Raw genomic sequence first — 7,686 nt, forward strand, 5'->3', positions numbered from 1 at the left:
GTTCCATACTGGGTCGAGGGGTTCCATACTGGGTCGAGGGGTTCCATACTGGGTCAAGATGTTCCATACTGGGTAGAGGGGTTCCATACTGGCTAGAGAGGTTCCATACTGGGTCGAGGTGTTCCATACTGGGTCGAGGGGTTCCATACTAGGTAGAGGGGTTACATACTGGGTAGAGGGGTTCCATACTGGGTCGAGGGAATTCCATACTGGATCGAGGGGTTCCATACCGGGTAGAAGGGTTCCATACTGAGTCGAGGGGTTTCCATACTGGATCGAGGGGTTCCATACCGGGTAGAAGGGTTCCATACTGAGTCGAGGGGTTCCATTCTGAGTAGAGGGTTTCCATAGTGGGTAGAGGGGTTCCACTCTTGGTAGAGGGGTTCCACACTGGGTCGAGGGGTTCCACACTGGGCCGAGGGGTTCCACACTGGTTCGAGTTGTTCCATACTGGGTCCAGGGGTTCCATACTTGGTAGAGCGGTTCCATACTGGGTCGAGGGGTTCCAATACTGGGTAGAAGGGTTCCATACTGGGTAGAGGTTTTCCATTCTGGGCCGAGGGGTTCCATACTGGGTCGAGGGGTTTCATTCTGGGTAGAAGGGTTCCATACTGGGTAAAGGGGTTCCATACTGGGTAGAGGGGAGCCATTCTGGGTCGAGGGGTTCCATACTGGGTCGAGGGGTTTCCATACTTGTTCGAGGGGTTCCATACTGGGTAGAGGGTCTCCATTCTGGGTAGAGGGGTTCCATACTGGGTCGAGGGGTTCCATACTGGTTCGAGGGGTTCCATACTGGGTCAAGATGTTCCATACTGGGTAGAGGGGTTCCATACTGGCTAGAGAGGTTCCATACTGGGTCGAGGTGTTCCATACTGGGTCGAGGGGTTCCATACTGGGTAGAGGGGTTCCATACTGGGTCGAGGGGTTTCCATACTGGATCGAGGGGTTCCATACCGGGTAGAAGGGTTCCATCCTGGGTAGAGGGGTTCCATACTGGGTAGAAGGGTTTCCATACTGGTTTAGGAGGTTCCATACTGGGTCAGGAGGTTCCATACTGGGTTGAGGGGTTCCATACTGAATAGAGGGGTTCCATACTGAATAGAGGGGTTCCATACTGAATAGAGGGGTTCCATACTGAATGGAGGGGTTCCATACTGAGTAGAGGGGTTCCATACTGGGTAGAGGGGTTCCATACTGATTAGAGGGGTTCCATACTGAATAGAGGGGTTCCAAACTGGGTCGAGGGGTTCCATACTGAATAGAGGGGTTCCAAACTGAATAGAGGGGTTCCATACTGAATAGAGGGGTTCCATACTGGGTCGAGGGGTTCCATACTGAATAGAGGGGTTCCATACTTAATAGAGGGGTTCCATACTGGGTTCGAGGGGTTCCATACAGGGTCGAACGATTCCATACTTGTTCGAGTGGTTCCATACTGGGAAGAGGGGTTCCATACTGTGTCGAGGCGTTCCATACTGGGTCGAGGAGTTTCCATACTGGATCGAGGGGTTCCATTCCGGGTCGAGGGGTTCCATTCCGGTTCGAGGTGTTCCATACTGGGTCGAGGGGTTCCATTCCGGGTCGAGGTGTTCCATACTGGGTCGAGGGGTTTCCATACTGGATCGAGGGGTTCCATTCCGGGTCGAGGGGTTCCATACTGGGTCGAGGGGTTTCCATAATGGATCGAGGGGTTCCATTCCGGGTCGAGGGGTTCCATTCCGGTTCGAGGTGTTCCATACTGGGTCGAGGAGTTTCCATACTGGATCGAGGGGTTCCATTCCGGGTCGAGGGGTTCCATTCCGGTTCGAGGTGTTCCATACTGGGTCGAGGGGTTTCCATACTGGATCGAGGGGTTCCATTCCGGGTCGAGGGGTTCCATACTGGGTCGAGGGGTTTCCATACTGGATCGAGGGGTTCCATTCCGGGTCGAGGGGTTCCATACTGGGTCAAGGGGTTTCCATACTGGATCGAGGGTTTCCCTACCGGGTAGAAGGGTTTCATACTGGGTCGAGGGGTTCCCTACTGGGTAGAGGGTTTCCATTCTGGGTAGAAGGGTTTCCATACTGGGTCAGGAGGTTCCATACTGGATCAGCAGGTTCCATACTGGGTCGAGGGGTTCCATACTGGGTAGAGGGGTTCCATTCTGGTTCGAGGGGTTCCATTCTAGGTCGAGGGCTTCTATACTGGCTAGAAGGGTTCCATTCTGGGTAGAGGGGTTCCATACTGGGTAGAGGGGTTCCATACTTGTTCGAGGGGTTCAATACTGGGTAGAGGGGTTCCATACTGGGTCCAGAGGTTCCATACTGGGTCGAGAGGTTAAATAATGGGTACAAGGGTTCCATACTGGGTCGAGGGGTTCCATACTGGGTCGAACAATTCCATACTTGTTCGAGGGGTTCCATACTGGGTAGAGGGATTCCATACTGTGTCGAGGCGTTCCATACTGGGTCGAGGGGTTTCCATACTGGATCGAGGGGTTCCATTCCTGGTCGAGGGGTTCCATTCCGGTTCGAGGTGTTCCATACTGGGTCGAGGGGTTTCCATACTGGATCGAGGGGTTCCATTCCGGGTCGAGGGGTTCCATTCCGGTTCGAGGTGTTCCATACTGGGTCGAGGAGTTTCCATACTGGATCGAGGGGTTCCATTCCGGGTCGAGGGGTTCCATTCCGGTTCGAGGTGTTCCATACTGGGTCGAGGGGTTTCCATAATGGATCGAGGGGTTCCATACCGGGTAGAAGGGTTCCATACTGGGTAGAGGGGTTCCAAACTAGGTAGAGGGTTTCCATTCTGGGAAGAGGGGTTCCACACTTGGTCGAGGGGTTCCATTCTGATTAAAGGGGTTCCATACTGGGTCCAGGGGTTCCATACTGGGTCGAGAGGTTCCATAATGGGTAGAGGGGTTACATAATGGATCAAGGGGTTCCATACTGGATCGAGGGGATCCATTCCGGCACGAGGGGTTCCATACTGGGTCGAGGGGTTCCAATACTGGGTAGAAGGGTTCCATACTGGGTAGAGGTTTTCCATTCTTGGCCGAGGGGTTCCATACTGGGTAAAGGGGTTCCATACTGCGTAGAAGGGAGCCATTCTGGGTCGAGGGGTTCCATACTGGGTCGAGGGGTTTCCATACAGGATCGACGGGTTCCATACTGGGTAGAGGGTCTCCATTCTAGGTAGAGGGGTTCCATACTGGGTCGAGGGGTTCCATACTGGGTCAAGGGGTTCCATACTGGGTCAAGATGTTCCATACTGGGTAGAGGGGTTCCATACTGGCTAGAGAGGTTCCATACTGGGTCGAGGTGTTCCATACTGGGTCGAGGGGTTCCATACTAGGTATAGGGGTTAAATACTGGGTAGAGGGGTTCCATACTGGGTCGAGGGGTTTCTATACTGGATCAGGGGTTCCATACCGGGTAGAAGGGTTCCATACTGAGTCGAGGGGTTCCATTCTGGGTAGAGGGTTTCCATAGTGGGTAGAGGGGTTCCACTCTTGGTAGAGGGGTTACACATTGGGTCGAGGGGTTCCACACTGGGTCGAGGGGTTCCACACTGGTTCGAGTTGTTCCATACTGGGTCCAGGGGTTCCATACTGGGTCGAGGGGTTCTAATACTGGGTAGAAGGGTTCCATACTGGGTAGAGGTTTTCCATTCTGGGCCGAGGGGTTCCATACTGGGTCGAGGGGTTTCATTCTGGGTAGAAGGGTTCCATACTGGGTAAAGGGGTTCCATACTGGGTAGAGGGGTTCCATACTGGCTAGAGAGGTTCCATACTGGGTCGAGGTGTTCCATACTGGGTCGAGGGGTTCCATACTGGGTAGAGGTGTTACATACTGGGTAGAGGGGTTCCATACTGGGTCGAGGGGTTTCCATACTGGATCGAGGGGTTCCATACCGGGTAGAAGGGTTCCATACTGAGTCGAGGGGTTCGATTCTGGGTAGAGGGTTTCCATAGTGGGTAGAGGGGTTCCACTCTTGGTAGAGGGGTTCCACACTGGGTAGAGGGGTTCCACACTGGGTCGAGGGGTTCCACACTGGTTTGAATTGTTCCATACTGGGTCCAGGGGTTCCATACTTGGTAGAGGGGTTCCATACTTGGTCGAGGGGTTCCAATACTGGGTAGAAGGGTTCCATACTGGGTAGAGGTTTTCCATTCTGGGCCGAGGGGTTCCATACTGGGTCGAGGGGTTTCATTCTGAGTAGAAGGGTTCCATACTGGTTAAAGGGGTTCCATACTGGGTAGAGGGGAGCCATTCTGGGTCGAGGGGTTCCATACTGGGTCGAGGGGTTTCCATACTTGTTCGAGGGGTTCCATACTGGCTAGAGGGTCTCCATTCTGCGTAGAGGGGTTCCATACTGGGTCGAGGGGTTCCATACTGGGTCGAGGGGTTCCATACTGGGTCAAGATGTTCCATACTGGGTAGAGGGGTTCCATACTGGCTAGAGAGGTTCCATACTGGGTCGAGGTGTACCATACTGGGTCGAGGGGTTCCATACTGGGTAGAGGGGTTACGTACTGGGTAGAGGGGTTCCATACTGGGTCGAGGGGTTTCCATACTGGATCGAGGGGTTCCATACCGGGTAGAAGGGTTCCATACAGGGTAGAGGGGTTCCATACTGGGTAGAAGGGTTTCCATACTGGTTTAGGAGGTTCCATACTGGGTCAGGAGGTTCCATACTGGGTCGAGGGGTTCCATACTGAATAGAGGGGTTCCATACTGAATAGAGGGGTTCCATACTGAATGGAGGGGTTCCATACTGAATAGAGGGGTTCCATACTGAATAGAGGGGTTCCATACTGATTAGAGGGGTTCCATACTGAATAGAGGGATTCCATACTGGGTCGAGGGGTTCCATACTGAATAGAGGGGTTCCATACTGAATAGAGGGGTTCCATACTGAATAGAGGGGTTCCATACTGGGTCGAGGGGTTCCATACTGAATAGAGGGGTTCCATACTTAATAGAGGGGTTCCATACTGGGTCGAGGGGTTCCATACTGGGTCGAACGATTCCATACTTGTTCGAGTGGTTCCATACTGGGAAGAGGGGTTCCATACTGTGTCGAGGGCTTCTATACTGGCTAGAAGGGTTCCATTCTGGGTAGAGGGGTTCCATACTGGGTAGAGGGGTTCCATACTTGTTCGAGGGGTTCAATACTGGGTAGAGGGGTTCCATACTGGGTCCAGAGGTTCCATACTGGGTCGAGAGGTTAAATAATGGGTACAAGGGTTCCATACTGGGTCGAGGGGTTCCATACTGGGTCGAACAATTCCATACTTGTTCGAGGGGTTCCATACTGAATAGAGGGGTTCCATACTTAATAGAGGGGTTCCATACTGGGTCGAGGGGTTCCATACTGGGTCGAACGATTCCATACTTGTTTGAGTGGTTCCATACTGGGAAGAGGGGTTCCATACTGTGTCGAGGCGTTCCATACTGGGTCGAGGGGTTTCCATACTGGATCGAGGGGTTCCATTCCTGGTCGAGGGGTTCCATTCCGGTTCGAGGTGTTCCATACTGGGTCGAGGGGTTTCCATACTGGATCGAGGGGTTCCATTCCGGGTCGAGGGGTTCCATACTAGGTAGAGGGTTTCCATTCTGGGAAGAGGGGTTTCCACACTGGGTTGAGGGGTTCCATTCTGATTAAAGGGGTTCCATACTGAATAGAGGGGTTCCATACTGAATAGAGGGGTTCCATACTGATTAGAGGGGTTCCATACTGAATAGAGGGATTCCATACTGGGTCGAGGGGTTCCATACTGAATAGAGGGGTTCCATACTGAATAGAGGGGTTCCATACTGAATAGAGGGGTTCCATACTGGGTCGAGGGGTTCCATACTGAATAGAGGGGTTCCATACTTAATAGAGGGGTTCCATACTGGGTCGAGGGGTTCCATACTGGGTCGAACGATTCCATACTTGTTCGAGTGGTTCCATACTGGGAAGAGGGGTTCCATACTGTGTCGAGGCGTTCCATACTGGGTCGAGGGGTTTCCATACTGGATCGAGGGGTTCCATTCCTGGTCGAGGGGTTCCATTCCGGTTCGAGGTGTTCCATACTGGGTCGAGGGGTTTCCATACTGGATCGAGGGGTTCTATTCCGGGTCGAGGGGTTCCATACTAGGTAGAGGGTTTCCATTCTGGGAAGAGGGGTTCCATTCTGATTAAAGGGGTTCCATACTGGGTCCAGGGGTTCCATACTGGGTAGAGGGGTTCCATACTGGCTAGAGAGGTTCCATACTGGGTCGAGGGGTTCCATACTGGGTAGAGGTGTTACATACTGGGTAGAGGGGTTCCATACTGGGTCAAGGGGTTTCCATACCGGGTCGAGGGGTTCCATACCGGGTAGAAGGGTTCCATACTGAGTCGAGGGGTTCGATTCTGGGTAGAGGGTTTCCATAGTGGGTAGAGGGGTTCCACTCTTGGTAGAGGGCTTCCACACTGGGTCGAGGGGTTCCACACTGGTTTGAGTTGTTCCATACTGGGTCGAGGGGTTCCAATACTGGGTAGAAGGGTTCCATACTGGGTAGAGGTTTTCCTTTCTGGGTCGAGGGGTTCCATACTGGGTCGAGGGGTTTCATTCTGAGTAGAAGGGTTCCATACTGGTTAAAGGGGTTCCATACTGGGTAGAGGGGAGCCATTCTGGGTCGAGGGGTTCCATACTGGTTCGAGGGGTTTCCATACTTGTTCGAGGGGTTCCATACTGGGTCGAGGGGTTCCATACTGGGTCAAGATGTTCCATACTGGGTAGAGGGGTTCCATACTGGCTAGAGAGGTTCCATACTGGGTCGAGGTGTACCATACTGGGTCGAGGGGTTCCATACTGGGTAGAGGGGTTACGTACTGGGTAGAGGGGTTCCATACTGGGTCGAGGGGTTTCCATACTGGATCGAGGGGTTCCATACCGGGTAGAAGGGTTCCATACTGGGTAGAGGGGTTCCATACTGGGTAGAAGGGTTTCCATACTGGTTTAGGAGGTTCCATACTGGGTCAGGAGGTTCCATACTGGGTCGAGGGGTTCCATACTGAATAGAGGGGTTCCATACTGAATAGAGGGGTTCCATACTGAATAGAGGGATTCCATACTGATTAGAGGGGTTCCATACTGAATAGAGGGGTTCCATACTGGGTCGAGGGGTTCCATACTGAATAGAGGGGTTCCATACTTAATAGAGGGGTTCCATACTGGGTCGAGGGGTTCCATACTGGGTCGAACGATTCCATACTTGTTCGAGTGGTTCCATACTGGGAAGAGGGGTTCCATACTGTGTCGAGGCGTTCCATACTGGGTCGAGGGGTTTCCATACTGGATCGAGGGGTTCTATTCCGGGTCGAGGGGTTCCATACTAGGTAGAGGGTTTCCATTCTGGGAAGAGGGGTTCCACACTGGGTTGAGGGGTTCCATTCTGATTAAAGGGGTTCCATACTGGGTCCAGGGGGTTCCATACTGGGTCAAGAGGTTCCATAATGGGTAGAGGGGTTCCATACTTGGTCGAGGGGTTCCATACTGGATCGAGGGGATCCATTCCGGCGAGAGGTGTTCCATACTGGGTCGAGGGGTTTCCATACTAGATCGAGGGGTTCCATTCCGGGTCGAGGGGTTCCATACTGGGTCAAGGGGTTTCCATACTGGATCGAGGGTTTCCATACCGGGTAGAAGGGTTTCATACTGGGTCGAGGGGTTCC

The sequence above is a fragment of the Oncorhynchus mykiss genome, chromosome 11 (assembly GCF_057628025.1).
Source record: "Oncorhynchus mykiss isolate SJ-2025 chromosome 11, ASM5762802v1, whole genome shotgun sequence".
NCBI classification, from domain to species: domain Eukaryota; kingdom Metazoa; phylum Chordata; class Actinopteri; order Salmoniformes; family Salmonidae; genus Oncorhynchus; species Oncorhynchus mykiss.